General features: G+C 36.0%; 10 non-coding genes across 10 annotated transcripts; all 10 read right to left on the bottom strand.

Moving 5' to 3' along the window:
• Positions 1-14735: 14735 nt before the first annotated feature.
• On the bottom strand, positions 14736-14807 carry TRNAV-CAC (transfer RNA methionine (anticodon CAU)). Its single transcript has one exon. It is a non-coding gene; the product is annotated as a tRNA-Val (tRNA).
• A 900-nt stretch (positions 14808-15707) lies between these two features.
• Positions 15708-15779, bottom strand: TRNAM-CAU (transfer RNA methionine (anticodon CAU)). Its single transcript has one exon. It is a non-coding gene; the product is annotated as a tRNA-Met (tRNA).
• Positions 15780-16371: 592 nt separating this feature from the next.
• TRNAM-CAU (transfer RNA methionine (anticodon CAU)) lies at positions 16372-16443 on the bottom strand. The gene has a single exon. It is a non-coding gene; the product is annotated as a tRNA-Met (tRNA).
• Positions 16444-17754: 1311 nt separating this feature from the next.
• TRNAM-CAU (transfer RNA methionine (anticodon CAU)) lies at positions 17755-17826 on the bottom strand. The gene has a single exon. It is a non-coding gene; the product is annotated as a tRNA-Met (tRNA).
• A 948-nt stretch (positions 17827-18774) lies between these two features.
• TRNAM-CAU (transfer RNA methionine (anticodon CAU)) lies at positions 18775-18846 on the bottom strand. Its single transcript has one exon. It is a non-coding gene; the product is annotated as a tRNA-Met (tRNA).
• A 253-nt stretch (positions 18847-19099) lies between these two features.
• TRNAM-CAU (transfer RNA methionine (anticodon CAU)) lies at positions 19100-19171 on the bottom strand. The gene has a single exon. It is a non-coding gene; the product is annotated as a tRNA-Met (tRNA).
• Positions 19172-19424: 253 nt separating this feature from the next.
• TRNAM-CAU (transfer RNA methionine (anticodon CAU)) lies at positions 19425-19496 on the bottom strand. Its single transcript has one exon. It is a non-coding gene; the product is annotated as a tRNA-Met (tRNA).
• Positions 19497-21105: 1609 nt separating this feature from the next.
• Positions 21106-21177, bottom strand: TRNAM-CAU (transfer RNA methionine (anticodon CAU)). The gene has a single exon. It is a non-coding gene; the product is annotated as a tRNA-Met (tRNA).
• Positions 21178-21516: 339 nt separating this feature from the next.
• TRNAM-CAU (transfer RNA methionine (anticodon CAU)) lies at positions 21517-21588 on the bottom strand. The gene has a single exon. It is a non-coding gene; the product is annotated as a tRNA-Met (tRNA).
• Positions 21589-22129: 541 nt separating this feature from the next.
• TRNAM-CAU (transfer RNA methionine (anticodon CAU)) lies at positions 22130-22201 on the bottom strand. The gene has a single exon. It is a non-coding gene; the product is annotated as a tRNA-Met (tRNA).
• Between the last annotated feature and the right edge of the window lie 654 nt (positions 22202-22855).

Below are 22855 nucleotides of genomic sequence, written 5' to 3'. Positions count from 1 at the left end.
CGCTCTAGCAGAGCAAGACACAAATATTGGGCATAGAAATACAATGTGTGGGGGCTCATGATCACGGATATGTAGCAAAATAATGGGTAAACTGAAGTTGAAAATTGAATCGGGTTGGTGAACTGGGTATTTCTTTCCCACGTGGACTCACAAAGTATGGAATTCGACTCTGATGATACATAATTTATGCACGCTTGTTAAACAGAAGTCATTGAGACTAGACTTGAATAACACGGAGGACACAATGGGACAAAAAAGGAGGAATTTTTCAGGCTGAATGCTGATCTTATCTGTCGTATATCTATTTAGAATCGTTCAGAATAGGACAAATGTATCAGATATTACCATCGAAACCGCAATACAAAAAAATGTATCTAAAATATGGTAAACAGAAATGGCTACAGATTTACGTATTTACTATGAACAATATGCATCTGGCAAAGCAATCTGTGGGCTTACTAATTTGTAAAAATGTTTTTAAAAAGGAGTTATTGAACTTAATCCATGCCTTGACAGATGTTATCTATAGTAAGGTCTACAAAAGCATAGAAAAGCACGCAGAATCACAGATATGCTCTTATGAAATTTTAAACTACAATAACAGAGAATATACGCAAATATGCAAACTTTGTTCTTTCTCTGCCATTCCCTACAGTCTTGCAGAGCAGACCGACTATATACTTGTAATCTGGGAATATTTTACTGGAGGGCCGAACATATTGAGCAACATGATTTCTCAATACATCAAATGCTCTATATAGAGCCTATTGGCCAGTGAAACTGAATGTACATGAAAACAAAACAAACATATTATTTGGCGCTCATCAAATTAGCAATGATATTCAGATTACCAAATATCAATGATCAAGAGTAGGCCTATAAATTTTGGGGAATTGAATAACCAATTACTTGTAAAATGAAGTTAATTTTATCATATAAAAGTTATTATTTTATAGCATTAAGCTAAAACAAGTCAATATTCCAACCCCTCCGTAAGCCCCCCCCCCCCTCAAAAAATACAATAGAATAGAATACATCTATATTGAAATCCTAAAATGTTTCCATGTCCACTCAGTGATATTCCAACAACTGTTTTTTATAAAATTGAGCTGTTTAATAGTCTTCCCCTGGTGCTTATCTGTCGTCACAAGTCTCACTGCTCAAGAATGTCAAAGTAATAACTGGATCATAAATCTAGAAATAATGCTAGTAATATAATTCCTCCTTCAGCCCTTATCATATTGTGGACAGCCATAGCAATGGATTGTTATCAGCAGTAGATGAACTTTTACTAGGAAACGCAATAAAAAGGCCTAGAATGGTGGTGTCACAGTGTAATCACAGTGTGTACATACAGTGTACTATGTGAAAATACCGTTCACACTGTGAACATACTCAATTTCAACAGTGTGAAGATATTTTCACACTGTGGACACCTCGACAGAGTGATGTTCACATCGTGTTCACATAGTCGACTTTACGTGAACATGTGATTCGCACTGTTGAAATGCTCAAATTTAACAGTGTGAAGGTGATTTCACATTGTGCTCCAAACTGTGGCAGTGTGAAGATATTTTCACACTGTGGACTCCTCAACAGTGTGACTGTTCACAGCGTGTTCACATAGTCAACTATGGGAATGCGTGATTCACACTGTTGAAATGCTTAAAGTTAACAGAGTGAAGGTGATTTCACATTGTGTTCCACACTGTGAACACACTGTGGCACACATCCTGGGACACTGTGTCCTTTCCATTACTAGGGGAAAATTGCCTTCTTGGAATAAGATTTATCAACACAACAGCAGATATCTCTGTAAATTATTAAAATTTCCTCTGAAGTGTTCTCCCAAATATGAAGTATTGATTCATGACTTTACAAAATTATGCATTTTGATATGATTGAGAATCGTACGTTTTGCTTATAGTTGTCTTTTGGAGATGCTACAACTATCAAGCATTGAAGATTGAGTTTTCCATCCAACACATGAAGAGGTTTATTGCATTATTTGCTCCCATTTTCTCAAGAGTCTATTCAACTCATTGAAGCTACAGATCATAAAAAACTCTTTTGCCTATTATTTACAGCTCATGCATGCTTGCACCATGCAGGACTATCTTTACGCAAGAGGTCCTGAAACATCGGTTTTCCCCTCTTTTCAAATCACTTCAAATTGTACAGCACGCCCCATTGACTCAACCAATGATCATCCGTGCAAGGCAGAGCTAATGAAAGGATAAGTTTTTTTCAGACCAAGGGTGGCCCTTTCATTTCTTCAGGGCTTTATACATCTTCTTGAAAGAATCTTTACAGAATTCTGGAGAGGTGCTAAGCCACTCCACCCATGCCTTTCACTTCCTTCAAAGTTAGACAGTTGTATTCTTTAGTGAACTTTTATTTAACAGCCCTCTGACTCTGCAGGATGGTGAACTCATCAAACTCAGTCGTATCTTCGATTTTAAATAGAAGACCTCTCTAGGCTTCGCTCGTGAAATTCCAACATACTAATGTGAAATTTCATCTAACAATATCCTTTTCTCTTGACATTTGAACAAATTGCACAGTTTGAAAGAAAAGACTTTCAACAAGATTTGCAGAGACTATCATTTCTATATCTTCTTGGGATGCTCCCCAGGGAGTGGAGAAAGTGCACACATTGTGTGCGGGCATGCCAGGATCTGATAACTAGGGTAATAATATATCTGTAAGACTGTTATTCCGATGTATCAAGCACTACGCCTTTATCAATGCGGAATATGATTGTAACTATGAGATCAATAATCAGGCATTAAACTGATGGTATATCTGCAAACACAGAAAGTAATTGAAGCCAAAATATATTTACAATCTACAAAAAACCCACCCGATTACTCTGTTTTTCTCCTAGATGCAACGTTAATGCTTCAGTCATTCGTAGATCAATCTATAATGCTTTGGGTTTCGGAATATTCTTTCTCATTACAATCTTGTTTACCAGCAGCATTCCTTGTTCTGTCACCTCATCATCAAGCTTTGGACAGTGCATCCCATGTAAATAACCCATTTCAAACAGAAACCCTCTAAGTGTACAACATTATTAAATCTGGTATGTGGACCCTCACACACACTTCATAGAAAGATTTGTTGGTGGTTATGATGGTACTACATGTATGACCATACGAACTGGTAAATACCAATTAAGCCAACATCAATGGTCAAATTAACAGGACAGCAAGATTTTTCTGTTGATGAACTGAAAAACCTTATTTCAAATCTTCATCAAATTCAAATCTTTGATGGCAATTAGAATTTTCAGGTGGCCAACCAAATCCTGGTTGGGGATGATTGACAAAATAATGACAGACCTTAAAATCTGACAATTCACATTACCGCAACAAAATTCAATGATTAGGCATTGATAACCAATGCCAGGATACTTCAGTAGGAATCATCATTTGACAAGTCAAAAGTACCATAAAGAATATAAAGTAACCATAAAAGTTAGTCTGAAGGTTTTCAAAGTTGCAATCAATCTAATTTGACAATTGCGTCAACCAATTTCTCTCTCTTTTATTGGTAATGGACAATTTATCACTGATACCGAATCATACCAATGTTGCAATGGACATCTATTTAACAGCGGCATGCATGTCGCAGACAGGCAGTGATATCATTGCTTTTGTAGTTTGTATAGACAAAATGACAAAAGAATGTTTTCTAGCCTCGTTTCTTACAAAGAGAATGAAATAACACATCAAAGAATAACAACATCATGAAGAGAAAGGAGAATGATAAATAACTGGGACAAATGTAACGACTAAAACCAGAATGAGAGGGCAAAGACCTGGCAAGTTAAGAAAGAGCAAAAAACTTTACGTTCACAAAAGGATTGGGTAAAACAAGAAGCAACATTCTATACTTTATAGACAACAAGTGAATATTTCTTGTTACAACAAATAACCTTCAAAATAAATTGAATTTTGAAGCCAAAATGAATGGCATCAATGTGACCATGTGAGAATTTGTTTGATTTCTTTCATTTTATTTCATTTTGATGGGAGGAACAGACATGAAGTCTACCAAATACTACTTCATCCCCCCCAAAAATGATTTCTTGGTGTAAATCGGCATGAACAGCAAAGAACCTGTACCGCCGTTATCGGCAGACAAATTCAATTTGAAACCGGATACGGCATTAAGATTGAAACTATACGCCTGCTGGATCCGCTTTGTGGCAGAAGTAAAATGATGACAGCGTATGCTTGATGAAAAGTAAACCGCCTAAATGGAATTGAATTCAGTTGTCAAAAGCGGCACGATTATTGCCTAATCTCCGATAGAATGTCATGACTCGGACTTCCATCAATTTTGATGAAAGTACCTGATTTTTCCATCATTTTCACCAGGTCCAGAGGTGAAATTGATCAATATGCCTTGACAATTTTGAAAACCTTAATGACTTTTACCCTACTTTGGCTAGCAGTGGTGATAAAACGTTCCATTGAAGAGCAAATATGAAAGAAAAACCCAAGGGTCTACACTTAATAGTAAACTAAAAGAATCATACTTTTAAAAAAATCCTTTTCAGTTGGGGGCTACCTCCGATTACCCACCAGATTTTCGATCACATTATGCCGAAAGCCTCTGAAATTATTCTTTCCTGTGCCAAGATGTAATTTTGATACATGTATGTTTGATATATGATAAATAAGCAGTGTTGTTGATTTAACACCAAAATGTCCATGCAAAATAAATGATATATAGGCCTATTTGGAATAACATTGATCAGGAGGGACATTTAATTTCTTTAATCAATGATCTCAACTGTGTGCCTTTACCCAGGAGAATAGAACTTTCCCCACCTTAATTTGTTTCAAAGAGCCTCACCAAATTTCTCCGTTAATATATTTCTTCTCAGTTTTTTTTTTTCAATTGAAACAGGTTTAATTCTAACTCCTTCTTCATTAGCAGTGGGGCTTTGTTTCAGCTGAAAATCATTAAATTTCTTTACTCCACTTGCCGAACTGACTTTGTTCTGGCATTGAACTATATTTAATCTAGATAGCACAAGCACTACAATAAAAATCAAATTGTATGAACTAATTACATCTAGACATAACATAATAACAATCATTTGTGCTTTGGAGACTACTACTGCTCATAGGTGATTGACAATCTAAAATAACTTCTAGTTGAAAGGACTTTGTAGTTTGTACATCTTCATTTTTTTACTAACATGACATAAAAACCCTTCCGTCAGCTATCACAGTATAGTTCCAAAGAGGATGTGTGTGGTCTTATAGGGTCAAGCCAGATGGGTAAGATACTGTCAACAGAATTTTCAACTTTGAGAAGTTTGGATAGTGTAAATCCACCTATTCAAAACCATCTCCTCAAGAAAATCACAATTAGATGGCTCCTGTGTTTGCTTTCTTGTGGGATAGAGCCCCCTTTGAGGTGGTGTTAAGCCGCACCTCACCCCCCCCCCCCCCTTCAAATGTCTGCCACGCAGATTCTGGGAACTTTGTACATGTATCTAACTAAACTTTTGGACAGGTTGACAAACATTGGAATACTTTTGTCAGAATAATTACAGGAGGCTTGTGGCATTCACAGGTCGGTTCACAGTTTTGGTTTCAGGTAATTGTTACCTGGTCTCTCCTTGATTATACAATAAACATTTAGAGAACATGGATGGAACTGGTCAAACAAGTCCAGCACAGAAGGCCTACTTGTACACATGGTGATACCAAAGTTTATTCTGGGAACTTTGTCCTTCTTAACTTTTTGGCAGGTTGACAGACATTGGAATACTTTTGGTGTACTAATTACAGGAAGCTTGTGACTGGGCAGTCATAGACCAGTTCACAGTTTTGGTTTCAGGTAATTGTTACCTGGTCTCTCCTTGATTGTACAGTAAACATTTATAGAATATGGATGGAACTGGTCAAATAGGTCCAGTACAGAAGGCCTACCTGGACACATGATGACACCAAAGTATATTCTGGTCAAATAAGTCCAGCAAAGAAGGCCTACATGTATATGGTACACATGATGACAGTATATTCTGGGAACTTTGTCCATCTTAACTTTTTGGCAGGTTGACAAACATTGGAATACTTTTGGTGTACTAATTACAGGAAGCTCATGACTGGGCAGTCATAGACCAGTTCACAGTTTTGGTTTCAGGTATTTGTTACCTGGTCTCTCCTTGATTGTACAGTAAACATTTATAGAATATGGATGGTCAAACAAGTCCAGCACAGAAGGCCTACCTGTACACATGATGACACTAAAGTATATTCTGGTCAAATAAGTCCAGCACAGAAGGCCTACATGTACACATGGTGATACCAAAGTTTATTCTGGGAGCTTTGTCCATCTTAACTTTTTGGCAGGTTGACAAACGTTGGAATACTTTTGGTGTAATAATTACAGGAAGCTTGTGACTGGGCAGTCATAGACCAGTTCACAGTTTTGGTTTCAGGTTATTGTTACCCGGTCCCTCCTTGATTATACAATAAACATTTAGAGAACATGGATGGAACTGGTCAAATAAGTCCAGCACAGAAGGCCTACTTGTACACATGGTGATACCAAAGTATATTCTGGGAACTTTGTCCATCTTAACTTTTTGGCAGGTTGACAAACATTGGAATACTTTTGGTGTACTAATTACAGGAAGCTTGTGACTGGGCAGTCATAGACCAGTTCACAGTTTTGGTTTCAGGTATTTGTTACCTGGTCTCTCCTTGATTGTACAATAAACATTTGGAGAACATGGATGGAACTGGTCAAACAAGTCCAGCACAGCAGGCCTACATGTACACATGGTGATACCAAAGTAATCTTTTTTGGCAGGTTGACAAACATTGGAATACTTTTGTTGAAATAATTACAGGAGGTTTGTGACTGTATGCAATTGACCAGTTCACAGTTTAGGTTTCAGGTACATGTAGATGTAATTGTTACCCAGTCCCTCCTTGATTGTACAATAAACATTTAAATAACATGGAACCAGTAAAACAAGTCGACCACGGATGACCTCTCTTTTTTTTAAACCAACAGAAATAATTTATTGTTCAATACAGGAAAAGGGTTTGTTTCAATGTCAATGGTGTACCGTACGGAGAATGGGTTAATTAATCCAAGAGGAATTGTAGATATAACATCCATGGACAATCTTTATGGGCCTAATGGGGATTTCTCTCTTGAAGTACAAAATGCCCCAAAATTACTGAACTCTCCTGGAAGGAATCTTTAGCATAAATACCAATTGTTAAGAGCCTCCTATTGTGTGTGCAGACTTTTCTTTCCTTATTTTGTAAAATCTAATAATTAATTATGTTTCAATTTGTTACATGCTCTGACAATCCTAACACATTACATGATTGTATTTCAAGAGAGTATTGACAGCTGAAATAGCAGAATCCTCTGGTTAATTTGGTGTTCAGTTCTATCACACTTAAGCAAATGAGGTTTGGTTCTAAAATGTTATTAATGGCATCCATTTGAATTTATTTAAGGTGAGGATGTTTTAATCCCCTCTTCAAATGATTCCAATCTTTTAATGGGTGTACACAGTACACTGCAGCGGTGGTGAAGAACGATTGTCAACAGGATTTCAAAAAGAGAAATACCATCCTAAGTTACATCCACCAAAATGGAGCAAATGGGTCCTCATTATATTTTTTTCAGGGGGGGCTTTCTTTCTAAAGTAGGTCTAAAAAGTAGAAATCAACATTATCTTTCATATTCCCACTATTTTAAAAGATCAGATTATAATGAAGTCTGCATTTTGACCTTTTCATCGGATCATCTTCCACACTTGTTCTCAGTAAATGTCAGCCTGCTAAATTATTTACATTTTACAATACGAGACACCTTGCTGGAGATGCTTCTAATAAATTATTTCATATTTGATTTGTTTTTAAGCCTAGCTTACTAAAATCTATTATCCAGCAATCTCTTCAGATAGTTTTTTTTAATGGATGGGTAATCGTCAGAATCTATGACACCATCCACCCTTCACTTTGCTCCATCCCAATGCCCTACCTTTTTTCTTCCCCATCTCCAACAACCCCCCCCCCCCCTCTGTCTCTCTCTCTCTCCCCCCCCCCCCCCCCACCTTGCTCTACATCCATCTTTTTTATTTCTTTCACCCATCCTCTATCTATATCTATTCATCTCAATATTTTGCCCTTTCAAGCACTGTCAACATCAAATATCCAAATCAGCTCAATCTTTCACTCAACATTAAATTAAAAAGAGGCATATTTATTAAAATCTGATGTAAAATCTTAAGAAATTTTTGATTTCTCACATTTCTTTCTTACACTTCACCATCCACAAGTTAGAAAGTGAAATCACCTTCTTTCTGATTTCAATAAAACCATAGCAAGGCCAGGAAATTCTAAATCTTATCTTTTCTTTCCGTTGATGCCCACAATCAAAATGTTATTCTAATTCCTTCCTCTTACCTTTACTCTTCTTCTCTTCCAGTCGTTTAAGTTCATCTAAGTAACGATCCATAAGAAACGATTTCCCTTCATTTGCTGACATAACTGTTAATCAGAAAGTTCACTTTCACAAAGTTCTTCTACTAGTTTTACGTCTATGGTAGATAAGACGACCACCGCTCTAGGTCTCCACGGCCTCACCGAGTGTCACCGACTCCACTTTCCGATGAATCCTCAAATTAATTCCTTGATATCGGTATGATATTTCCACAAATCTCTGAATTTTCAGCCACAAAGTATCGAAGACTCTCCCGGTTTTTTTTTTATTATTATTATTATTTATGACCTCAATTCAGGTAAACGTTTGAGATGATAGCATTAACCAAATAAGTTCCAATCTCAGTATTCCACTGGAGCGATGAACTGGTATCCCGACTTTCTGGCTTGAGCGGAACACACCACTCTTGTCGGCAACTTGCGCTACGAACACACGTTGCGGGATTCAGCTACTGTGCACACTAGTATTACATGTACCTCCAGTCGCATGGCATCGAGTATTCTTTGGTGGTATGAATGGGTGCCGCAACCAACGAATGCATGGGGAAGATGCACACCCACTGCATGCGGTAACTCGATTGGTCGAAAATTTCCCCAAAGAGAGACTGGTCTATTCAGAACGTAGAGGGAGATATGCCACTAAAATAAAAGGAAGGGGCTACTAGCTGTACAATAGGTGCAATATTTTGTCGCGGTATTTAGCTTTTCAAACCACTGCCCTATATTCGAAAACTTAATTTTGCGAGCGGTCTTACAGGAATCGTGTATATTTTAAGAGATAATGCTAAAAGAATGGGTATTTTTTTCGTCAAATGTCATAGAGCCTATATTACATCATTTTTGTTTTGTCCATTCATTTTTAAAACTCTCGCTGACACTGAAGACATTTGTTTTACCTCATTGGACAAAAACAGACTTATTTATCACTTTCAAAACACAAAACAAAATTAAGACCTGTAAAATCATGTAGAATTGGAAATCGGCCGTCTTTTTTAGTAAAGAACCCCCTCTATTAATGAATTCAGCATCAATTTCATATTCTTAATGTGTTTAGATCATGTTGGCTTCTGTTGATAACCCTTTTCAAATCAATGTTATCTTAGCATGAGAAACACATTTCATATTTATATTATTGCTTCTCAATCTTATTACTGTTTCCCTACATACAATTTTAAGATGGTGTCGTATGCCTTAAGGCCACTGCACACCTTACGACTGTTCGCGATCCGATTTTGGAACAATTCGCATTTTGCTCATTTTCTGAAAATGTGAATGGAACATATTATTTTATTTGAGGTTAAAATTCATTGAAAGAATATTAATATAACCATTTTGAAAGATTGCAAGCCTTTATTTTGGAGTAAAGGCCAAATTAGTTTCAAATCGTAGCCAATCGTACGACTGCTGTGACGTCATTACGACTAGATATCAAATTAGCTTTTATTCTAAGAAGGATGATAGCATAGTCACAGATTTGAACATAGGTATTCGTACGATGATTTCAAACATTACACAGTAAGTTATTCCAAGTCTCAATATTAGCATCAAATTCTACTACATTTTATTCTGAAATCGGGTCGCAGACCAATCGTAAGGTGTGCGGTCGCCTTTATAGGCATAAATCAATTTATTTGACTGCCCCCCTGACGAGTCACAACTGATACAGGGGACAGATGTGAACCCCTTCTTTTGAACCTGAAGACTTTTTTTTTGTAAGAAATCCTTAAAAACCCTTTATTTGTGGTTGAAGACCTTTTATTATTTTAATTTTTTTTTGCTTGTCACATTTTTTCGCAGACGAAATATCCTCCAAAAAATTTGCCCCCCCCCCTCTGGAAAATCCTAGGTACGCCAGTGGCTCCGGACAAGGACGATGACTCCTTCGTCGTCAAAGTCACTCCTCCTAAATTAATCAGAATGTTTCACAAGCACGTGTTACCTCCGGAGCGTCTTCTCGTGCACCTACTTTGGAACCAAACATAATTTAATCTCGCTCGTCATTAATGAACGTGGTGTGTCATTTTCTTCATCCTATTTTAATATCTTTTGTTCTACCTTCAGTCGATAGCTGAAAGGAGTTTAATTGACCTCTTCGCATAGATAATAGTAGATTAATCTCGGCTGGATACGAAGCATGTGGTCATCAGGTCTACTAGTATTCAATTCCAAAGAGAATTCGGGCGGTTCTGTTTGAGGGGCTCGTCAATGCAGAGAAGAATGAGAAGCAATTTGTAAGACTCAATTGATCTGATTAATTACGGATGGATTAAGAAGCATTAGTCACATGGGTGACGTACTAACCTGGCATTAATCTGCATGGATGCGGAAAGAGATCAAAGAGGGTGAATGGTCTTCGCAGGTTACAAATCTGATTGGGATTCTATAGGATCGTCGTATATCTTTTAAAGAGCAGTTGTTTTGGTACAAAGTCAAGTTAAGAAACTTTTGTTGAAAAAAACCCCAAAAAACAGTAATTGGGCTAAACGCGTAAGATGCGGTGATTCTTTCAGTGGAGTTCGTATGCTCTTGAGTTTCCTTTTATTTTCATATTACGTATTTATATCTTGACTTTAGTCGGACTTTTATACCGGTCTTGTGAAAGCATTCGTAACTCATTTCATCCCCCTTTATGTTAATGAATGAGAATGGTCCATGTTCCCTTCCTGAATGCATCTCTCGCCTGATAAATTTCGTCATAATTACGTTATTGCTGTTCCTGTTTGCACAATAAACGCAATAATGTGCCTGGATAGATTAAGATGAGTAAAGTGCATTATTGTTGGGAAACCCCACCCAATACAACATACCGACCCCATCCCAAAGACACATACACAAATATACACATACCCACACACACCTCTCCCTCCCCCTCTCTCTTCCCTTCATTCGGTGCACCCCCCTCCCCCTCTCTCTCATTCTCTCTCAACCCCCCCCATCTCTCTTCCCTCCTCTCACGCTTTCTCCCCCATCCTCTTATTCTCCCCCTCCATTCCTCACTCTCCCCCTCTCTCTGCCACTCCCTCTCTCTCCTCCCCGTCTCCCCCTCTTCCTCCCTATCTCTCTCCCTCTGCCTAATATAGCACCGATAATTTTAATGACGTCAAAACTTTATATCTCACGATCACCTGTCAGTTTTAAACGCCGTCGTTCAACCATGATACCCGATTTTCGCCACGTTTCGATATCAATGTGCAAACATGATCATCTCGGCAACAATTAGAAAAGGATAGATATTCACATAATGACTGATGAAAATGCACGCACAGAATTCATTATCACATTTCGATGCGTGCATGAGCTTATTTGTCAGATAGAGGTGTAAACATGGTTAGACCCAAGTCCGTATCCAAAGCAAAAAATAATAATAGAAAATAAATAAAAGAAAATACTTAGGAGAAAGGGAGGCTCCCGGGTTCAATTTCGCTTGTCAAGATTTTCAGAGACAAAGACCTATACCAAATTAACTAACGACTTTTTTTTTGCTTGTCAAATTTCTTGCCAAGGAAGAGAAGGAATGGAACCCCCTAATTTTGAACACAGAGGCGTCGATCGGGGAGGGGCGGGGCAGAACATGTCGATTTGCCCCCCCCCAAAAAAAAAAAAAATAATAATGATAATTTTGACAGCTGCCTGGATAAATTCATTACAGGGCCAGGCAGTACAGATAATACTTCTGAAAGAACTATAAAACCTTTTAACTTGGCCTAAAAATAATATTAAACATACAATATTCTGCAACATGATGTGGCGCGCTCCAAATTTTTTGAAATTTTTGTTTTCCACATTTGTCCGCCCCCCCCCCCCCCCCTTTCCATCATCATGGATCGACACCCTTGGTTAGACAGACATATGGATTGTTAAAGGTAGAGAGAGAGAGGGGTACATTTCTAGATAGACTGGGATTATGTACATAGGAGCGCCTTGAGCACCTAACAAGGTGGATATGTGCGCAATATAAATACCCTATATTATTACATGCAGATGACCATGATAGATATATAGATAGATAGGGGAAGGAGGAGAGACCGTAATTGCGACAATTTATTATGTTCGATTGCATAATTATCAATGTATTCTCCAATTACATGTAATCCAATATTTTTTAATGGACAACGAATTGTGCGTTTGTGGGGGGTGTTGGGGTGGGGTGGGCGTTTTTTGTATTTTTATTTATTTTTTTCTATTTATGTAGTATTAATGACAAGGCTTACATGTGATTTTACTTGTTGTTGTTGTTGTTGTTGTTTTAGCTTATACGGCGCGTATCATTCAGCAGTGAATATTTGCGCCATTTATCATTTATCTTTTATCTCAAGTTTTTAGTCTTCAGAAATGCTTTCAAAATATATATGATAAAGACAAATTTAAGAAAACATCTTGATTTTAATCATTCATTCGGTCAAACAAAATTGTAATTTCAATACTGAAACTACATACCTTTCTATCATTGTTCAGAATCTGTATACATTCTAAATAAAACCTGTATACTAAATAAATCTGGCATTTTATCCATCATTAAACATTGATTTCCTTGGAAATAAACCTGCAATACTCCTGTAATTTCTCATGGAAAAATGTAGGTAATCGATACATGCATTCTTCTTTTGTAATTTACGTCAAATTTGCGATGACGCTGATTTTGTTTCGAGATGTCGGTAGGGGGTAGAATGCCTCATGACAATAGGCTCTCCCGGAGAGAAAAATCAGGTTTTGTTATATTATTCACGAAAGAGTGGTATTTATAGAGCTTTTGGGTGGTGTTGCATTGTGTTTTAACCTTCATTCTTAGTAACATGTATCAATAATGGACAACGAGGAGAGGAGGGAGTAGGTCTCGTAGACTAGCTGTTGTTGATGATGTTGTTGTTGATGGTATTTAATGGTAGCGAGGACGACGATGATGATGGTGATCGTAATCACGATGGGGACGATTTTGTCGACCATGATGATGATTATGGTGATGATGAAGATGATGATGATGATGATGATGATGATTATGATGGTGATAATGATGCTGATAATGATGACGATGATGATGATGATGATGATGATGATGATGATGATGATGATGGTTATGATTATAATAATAATTGTGATGAATTTGAAGATGGTGATGATGATGATGAAGAAGATAGTGATGAAGAATGGTGATGGTGACGATGTTGATGGTGACGATGTTGATCATGTTGATGATGATGATGATGATAATGACGATGATGATGAAGAAGATGATGAAAGAGAAATAAGAAGACAGCAACAATGAGAATGATAATGTTATTTACGATGGTGAACATAAAATCCTCTCAGAAAAGATTTCCTCTTATAAAAGCCTGTCTCTAAAAGAAGCTTTGATTTTGTTTTTGGCAAGCCCCTCCGATTTACTTTTAAATGAAAAAGAACTCTGGTCATTTACTTTGTATGTATTATGTTTTTAAAATCTGTAATCATGCTATATACATTTAATCAATATACTACTTGGTCTTTAATTGATTTAATTGACCCATATTTTGATAGCAAGTTTAATTTAACAATTTAACCCTCGTCTAATAAGTTGAGTCATTTTTTGTTATTCTTAGAATGAGTGTTGTATAGGGGTTGTAAGGCTCGTGCCTCCAGAAAAAATTGTACTTCCATTTGTCAAGAGGTGGCGCTATTGTATATCGCCAATTCTACACGGAGATTAACCACTGATCTTCTAAAATATTCAGATCAGTGAGTTAACCGACCGTGTCTGTTAATTACTTCATCTTTGCAATAATATTAATACTTTGTAAAAAAATCAATAGAAATATATTTATTTATTTATTTACTTGAAGGTCAATAAAAGTTTCAATATTTAAAGAAGTATGAGTAACAAGGAGGAAAACAGCTTTTCGTTTACTTTGTACACTGTAAAGTGATGAAGATAATGTTTTAATATATTAACAATAATAGGTTATATTCTACAAATATTGTCTACTGAAAAAAGAGAGAAAATAAACTATAAAAAAAAGTTTTATAAAAACAAATGTGCGGTTTTATAACACGATCGATACCAACAATGACACAATGATATAGTTGGTGCATCTGTGAGAAAAATGCGGATAAGTGTGCTTTTATAATATACGATATTTTCATCGAAACAGTGCCAAAAATGTCGTGATTTCGTAATCTTTCATCTGATTTCGAGACAAATAGCAGCTGTGTTAGGTAAATTACATGTATTATGCTTCTAATTATTTTCAGAATGCAGAAAGAGTTTAGCAGAGCGAGGTTTCGATCCTCGGACCTCTGGGTTGTGGGCCCAGCACGCTTCCGCTGCGCCACTCTGCTTCTTAGGATCAATCGCAGCGTTTTTATTATTGTAAGCTATGATGAGTACAAGCATGAAGCTATTAAACACATAGCTCCATGTTATAAGTGAATGATGCAATAATTTACAATGGACTGAAAGTGAGCGATGCTTTGTTCTTTATTACATGTATGGAAATAGTAAGTACCCGTATATTACAATTTGTTTTAAAATGATATAAAAATTTTCACACATTAAGTGATCATGGATCGAAAACAAGCGAAAGATTAAACGATACTTAGAGATTCTAGAGCTTTAAAAATGGCAGTGATGATAACGGTGATGATAAAATGACATCAATGAGAATAATAATTAACAATTGCAAGAATAAGAACAACAACATTAATAATAATAGTGATAATATTACTAATATTAACATGATTAATACTATACTACTAATAATTATGATGACGAAGCTTTGCTTTGCTTTTTAGTGGACCCCTCCATTCTTCTCATTGATATATACTTATATTGATTTTAATTATATTTAATTATATTGATTATATTGATTTAAAATTGATATACACGTTAATCTATATTTGAATTACTTATTGAATGTTGAATCTTGTTCATGCTTTTGTTTAAATTGAATCAATTATCTTGTACATATTTATATTATGTTGAAGAATGAAAAATAAATTTGAATTGAATTGAATTGAATTGAATGATGATAATGATAATAATAATAACAATTATAGCAATAATGCTAATAGTAATAATAATAATAATATTAATAAAAACTAATAATTATAAATAATAATATCATACCATTATCATAATATTAATAGTATGACGATGCATAGTTTTCCTTTATTCGGGGCTATTTTGCCATTCATTGGAACATTAACTCCGCGGACGACTGGAAAACTACAAAATCATGTTAGCAGAGCGAGGTTTCGATCCTCGGACCTCTGGGTTATGGGCCCAGCACGCTTCCGCTGCGCCACTCTGCTTCTTATAAGGATAACACGCAGCGATTTTATTATTGTAAGCTATATATGCTGAGTATAAGTGAATGATGCAATAATTTACAATGGACTGAAATTGAGCGATGCTTTGTTCTTTGGTACATGTATGGAAACAGTAAGTACCCGTAAATTACAATTGTTCTAAATTATATAAAAGTTTTTACACATTAAGTGATCATGGATCGAAAACAAGCGAAAGATTAAAATGATACTATTCTAGAGCTTTAAAAATGGCAATGATGATAACGGTGATGATAAAATGGCATCAATGAGAATAATAATTACCAATTGCAAGAATAACAACAACTTTAATAATAATAGTGATAATATTACTAATATTAATACTACTACTACCAATAATGATGATGACGACGATGGTAATAATAATTATAATAATAATGATAACAATAATAGCAATAATGATAATAATATTAATAAAAACTAATAATTATAATATCATATACCATTATCATAATATTAATAGTATGACGATGCATAGTTTTCCTTTATTGGGGGTTATTTTGCCATTCATTGGAACATTAACTCCGCGGACGACTGGAAAACTACAAAATCATGTTAGCAGAGCGAGGTTTCGATCCTCGGACCTCTGGGTTATGGGCCCAGCACGCTTCCGCTGCGCCACTCTGCTTCTCTGGAGCTAAATGACGACATTGAGTCTTATTGCTAGATCATGGATGATGCAATATCTAGACTTTATTACATGATAAAAGATCCTTTATCAGGGGGCACCGCAAGATGGGGGGGGGGGGGCAACCACCAAGGTGAAAAAAGGGAGAAATTGGAATTAGGAGGGGTGGGGGAGAAAGAAAAGGGAAATGGGGGAGTCTTTACATACCCATTTGCCCCCATATCTAAGTATCCAGAGTCCCTGCTTATAATATGAATGTTGTACTGAGAATGGAATTTGTGCCCAAATCGTGTTAATTACTGGAATGTTGGCAACCCCCATCAATTATGTCTACAGCTGGGCCCCTCTGATAAAAAAAATCAACAACTTTTGTTGGCATTGGCCGTTAAAGGACGAGTCCACCCGAACAAAAAAATTGATTTGAATAAGTAGAGAAAAATCAAACTAGCATAACACTGAAAATTTCATCAAAATCGGATGTGAAATAAGAAAGTTATGGCATTTTAAAGTTTCGCTTATTTTTCACAAAACAGTGATATGCACGTCAACTCAGTGACACGCAAATGAGTCAGTCGATGATGTCTATCACTCACTATTTCTTTTGTTTTTTATTGTTTCAATTATAAAATATTTAATTTTTTACAGATTTGACCATAGGGACCGACTTGACTGAACCATAAAGTATTAAACAATGCTAATTCCACATATTCAGGGAGGAATTAATCACTGTTTCACTTGACAATGAGGAGAAAAGTAGAATATTTCATATCTCATATAATAAAATACAAAAGAAATAGTGAGTGGATGACATCATCAGTCTCCTCATTTGCATACCGACCAGGATGTGCATATAACTGTTTTGTGAAATTAAGCGAAACTTTTAAATGTCATATAACTTCATTATTTTACATCCGATTTAGATGAAATTTTTAGTGTTATGCCTGTTGGATTTTTCTCTTTTTATTCAAATCAATTTTTTGTTGGGGTGGACTTGTCCTTTAACCTTTAGTGACTTTTAATCCTATATCAAAGTTAAAGGGTAATTATTTATAACATACCACAGTAAGTCAGAATGGGAGCATTATTGAACGTCGTTCAGATTAATTCTAGTATGTTCAAGCACGCAAAAACTTAAAAAATTAAAAGTTCGCATTAGTCTCCTTTCTTCCCTTTTCTTATACTTCCCCCCCCCCCCTTCTTCACTGTTTGACAAATCGTGACCCACCCCTGTCACCCTAAGATGCCACCCCTGGTTGGTAGCATGAAGAAATGCAACCACTCTCCTAATTTCATTTTCAAATGCAAAATCTCTAGCAGAGCGAGGTTTCGATCCTCGGACCTCTGGGTTATGGGCCCAGCACGCTTCCGCTGCGCCACTCTGCTTCTTACGATGAAATTGATGGCATTTGGATCATAATTTTTGTATGCTGAGTAAATGAATGATGCAATCTTGTTGTCTATGGTCACGATGAGCGAGAATTATATTCGTAGAATTACGCACCTGCATAGAATACAATAACGAATACGAGCTAGAAGTCCTTATAAAATAAAGTCGACAAAGTGACCGGGTTTTAAAAAAAAAATTAAGAGCGTTATGTGCATTTTCAATATCGCATAATGTGGCAAAATATAAATAATCTAAGATTACATCACATACTTGAATATTTTAACATGTCACACCGAAAAACAGTAGGGCCTAAATTAGATATAATAATAATAAAATATTAGCAGAGCGAGGTTTCGATCCTCGGACCTCTGGGTTATGGGCCCAGCACGCTTCCGCTGTGCCACTCTGCTACTTACAATTATGATCAATTGCATTTTTATCAATGTATTCTCCAATTACCTGAAATGATGATGTAATTGTATCAAATAGTACTAAAATAATAATGATCCAATATATGAACGGGCGAAACACTCTCACCCTGATAGGTAAGCAATTAAAAAAAAAATAGCAGATTGAAAGTGGATTTCCTAAAAAAAAATATGTAAATGAGAATTATAGGTTAATCATATTTCTAAATGAATTACATATTTTTAAATTATCTTTTTATTTATAACTTCAACAGCAAAACGATTACAAAATGCAAATGTAATATTAATTCCAAAATTGTAACAATTATTATTATTATTATCATTGAACATCGTGCAGATTAATTCTAGAATGTTAAACATGCAAAAAACTAAAACATTGAAAGTTCGCATTAATCCCTTTTCTTGTTCTTTCCTCCAAATCTTGGCCCACCCCTGTCACCCTATGATGTCGCCCCTGGTTGGTTGCATGAGGAAATGCGACCACTCAACTAATTTTATTTTCAAATTCAAAAACTGTAGCAGAGCGAGGTTTCGATCCTCGGACCTCTGGGTTATGGGCCCAGCACGCTTCCGCTGCGCCACTCTGCTTCTTAAAATAATCAACTGCATTCGTACTATATATTATGGCCTGGCTCAGGTCAAATGAATTATAATGCAATATTATAGGATAGTACTTAGGGCTATTGAAATAAAGTGGTCCATAGAAAACAACGAACAGGCGAAATACAATTGAAAATTGAGACTGATTTTTTTTAATGAATATAATGACAATATATATTAATTACAATAAATGAATGAAAGAAAATTCACAGGTATTTCTGAGAAATAACAAAATTAACATTAGCAGAGCGAGGTTTCGATCCTCGGACCTCTGGGTTATGGGCCCAGCACGCTTCCGCTGCGCCACTCTGCTTCTTAAAATAATCAACTGCATTCGTACTATATATTATGGCCTGGCTCAGGTCAAATGAATTATAATGCAATATTATAGGATAGTACTTAGGGCTATTGAAATAAAGTGGTCCATAGAAAACAACGAACAGGCGAAATACAATTGAAAATTGAGACTGATTTTTTTTAATGAATATAATGACAATATATATTAATTACAATAAATGAATGAAAGAAAATTCACAGGTATTTCTGAGAAATAACAAAATTAACATTAGCAGAGCGAGGTTTCGATCCTCGGACCTCTGGGTTATGGGCCCAGCACGCTTCCGCTGCGCCACTCTGCTACTTACAATTATGATCGATTGCATTATTATCAATGTATTCTCCAATTACCTGAAATGATGATGTAATTGAATCAAATAGTACTAAAATAATAATGATCCAATATATGAACGGGCGAAACACTCTCACTCTGATAGGTAAGCAATTTAAAAAAAATAGCAGATTGAAAGTGGATTTCCTAAAAAAAAATATGTAAATGAGAATTTAGGTAAATCATAATAATAATAATAATAGACAGTTCTTGTATAGCGCATAACACATTATAAATAACGTCTCTATGCGCTTCCAAAGGACTTGGATATTATTACCCTGGCTTTAGCCTCGCAGCCTTTTACAGCGCTGGGGCATTTCAAGGAATAAATTCCTGCCAGGATACCCATTCACCTCACCTGGGTTGAGTGCAGCACAATGTGGATAAATTTCTTGCTGAAGGAAATTACGCCATGGCTGGGACTCGAACCTACGACCCTCTGTTTCAAAGTCCGGAGACTAATCCACTGGGCCACAACGCTCCACATATTTCTCATATCATATTTCTAAATGAATTACTTATTTTTGAATTATCTTTTTATTTATAACTTCAACAGCAAAACGATTACAAAATGCAAATGTAATATTATTTCCAAAATTGTAACAATTGTTATTATTATTATTATCATTGAACATCGTGCAGATTAATTATAGAATGTTAAACATGCAAAAAACTAAAACATTGAAAGTTCGCATTAATCCCTTTTCTTGTTCTTTCCTCCAAATCTTGGCCCACCCCTGTCACCCTATGATGTCGCCCCTGGTTGGTTGCATGAGGAAATGCGACCACTCAACTAATTTTATTTTCAAATTCAAAATCTGTATATAGCAGAGCGAGGTTTCGATCCTCGGACCTCTGGGTTATGGGCCCAGCACGCTTCCGCTGCGCCACTCTCCTTCTCTCGAGCTAATCGACGACATTGAGTGTTATCGCTAGATCATGGATGATGCAATATCTCGACTTTATTACATGATAAAAGATCCTTTATCAGGGGGCACCGCATGAGGGGGGGGGGGGCAACCACCCAGGTGAAAAAAGGGGAGAAATGGGAATTAGGAGACGGGGGAGGGAAAGAAAGGGAAATGGGGGAATCTTTACAAAGCCATGCACCCCCCATAGTAACCTGAGTCCCTGATCATAATATAAATGTTGTACTGAGAATGGAATTTGTGCCCAAATCGTGTTAATCATACTGGAATGTCGGCAAACCCCACCAATGTATACAGCTGGGCCCCTCTGATAAAAAAACCTTTTGTTGGCATTGGCCATTGACCTGTAGTGACTTTTAATCTTATGTCAAAGTTAAACGGTAATAATATACCACAGTAAATAAAAACGGGAGCAATATTGAACATCGTTCAGATTAATTCTATTATGTTCAACCACACATAAACTAAAATATTAAAAGTTCGCATTAGTCCACTGTCTTCCCTTTCTTATTCTTTTCCTCATTCTCCCCCTCCCCTTTCTTCAATTTTTGACAAATCTTGCCCACCCCTGTCAGCCTATGATGTAGCCCCTGGTTGGTTGAATGAAGAAATGCAACCACTCTACTACTTTATTTTCAAATGCAAAAAGTTTAGCAGAGCGAGGTTTCGATCCTCGGACCTCTGGGTTATGGGCCCAGCACGCTTCCGCTGCGCCACTCTGCTTCTTACGATGAATTAGATGGCATTTGGATCATGATTATTGTATGCTGAGTAAATGAATGATGCAATCTTGTTGTCTATTGTTCAACATAATGTGTTCTGAATATAATAAAACATACAATAGCGAATGCTAGTTAGAAGTCAATAAAATAAAGACAACAAAGTGACCGGTTTTGATAAAAAGACAATGAATTTTAAGTGCATGGTTATGTACATTTTCAATATCGCATAATGTGGCAAAATATAAATAACATAAGATTACATCACATACTTGAATATTTCAACATGTCACACCGACGAAAAACAGTAGGGCCTAAATTAGATATAATAATAATAAAATATTAGCAGAGCGAGGTTTCGATCCTCGGACCTCTGGGTTATGGGCCCAGCACGCTTCCGCTGCGCCACTCTGCTACTTGCGAAAATAATATATTTGATTGCAATATTATCAATGTTTTCTCCAATTACATGAAATGATGATGTAATTGTATCAAATAGTACTAAAATAATAATGATCCAATACATGAACGGGCGAAAAACTCTCACCCTGATAGGTAAGCAATTAATAAATAAAATAGCAGATTGAAAGTGGATTTCCTAAAAAAAAATTATGTAAATGAGAATTATAGGTTAATCATATTTCTAAATGAATTACATATTTTTAAATTATCTTTTTATTTATAACCTCAACAGCAAAAAGATTACAAAATGCAAATGTAATATTTCCAAAATTGTAACAATTGTTATTATTATTATTATCACTGAACATCGTGCAGATTAATTCTAAAATGTTAAACATGCAAAAAACTAAAACATTGAAAGTTCGCATTAATCCCTTTTCTTGTTCGTTCCTCCAAATCTTTGCCCACCCCTGTCACCCTATGATGTCGCCCCTGGTTGGTTGCATGAGGAAATGCGACCACTCAACTAATTTTATTTTCAAATTAAAAAACTGTAGCAGAGCGAGGTTTCGATCCTCGGACCTCTGGGTTATGGGCCCAGCACGCTTCCGCTGCGCCACTCTGCTTCTTACGATGAAATATATGGCATTTGAATCATTATTACAGTATGCTGAGTAAATGAATGATGCAATCTTGTTGTTTGTTGTTCGACATGATGTGTTCTGAATAGAATAAAACATACAAGCGAATGCTAGTTAGAAGTCCTTGTAAAGTAAAGTCAACAAAGTGACCGGTTTTGAAAAAAAGACAATGAATTTTAAGTGGTTATGTGCTTTTTCAATATCGCATAATGTGGCAAAATATAAATAATATAAGATTACATCACATACTTGAATATTTCAACATGTCACGCGGACGAAAAACAGTAGGGCCTAAATTAGATATAATAATAATGAAATATTAGAAGACCGAGGTTTCGATCCTCGGACCTCTGGGTTATGGGCCCAGCACGCTTCCGCTGCGCCACTCTGCTACTTACAATTATGATCAATTGCATTTTTATCAATGTATTCTCCAATTACCTGAAATGATGATGTAATTGTATCAAATAGTACTAAAATAATAATGATCCAATATATGAACGGGCGAAACACTCTCACCCTGATAGGTAAACAATTAAAAAAAAAATAGCAGATTGAAAGTGGATTTCCTAAAAAATATTATGTAAATGAGAATTATAGGTTAATCATATTTCTAAATGAATTACATATTTTTAAATT

This window comes from Lytechinus pictus, chromosome 10 (assembly GCF_037042905.1).
Source record: "Lytechinus pictus isolate F3 Inbred chromosome 10, Lp3.0, whole genome shotgun sequence".
Lineage (NCBI taxonomy): Eukaryota > Metazoa > Echinodermata > Echinoidea > Temnopleuroida > Toxopneustidae > Lytechinus > Lytechinus pictus.
The sequence above is the reverse complement of the archived record's forward strand: the minus strand, read 5'-3'. Positions and strand labels throughout refer to the sequence as shown.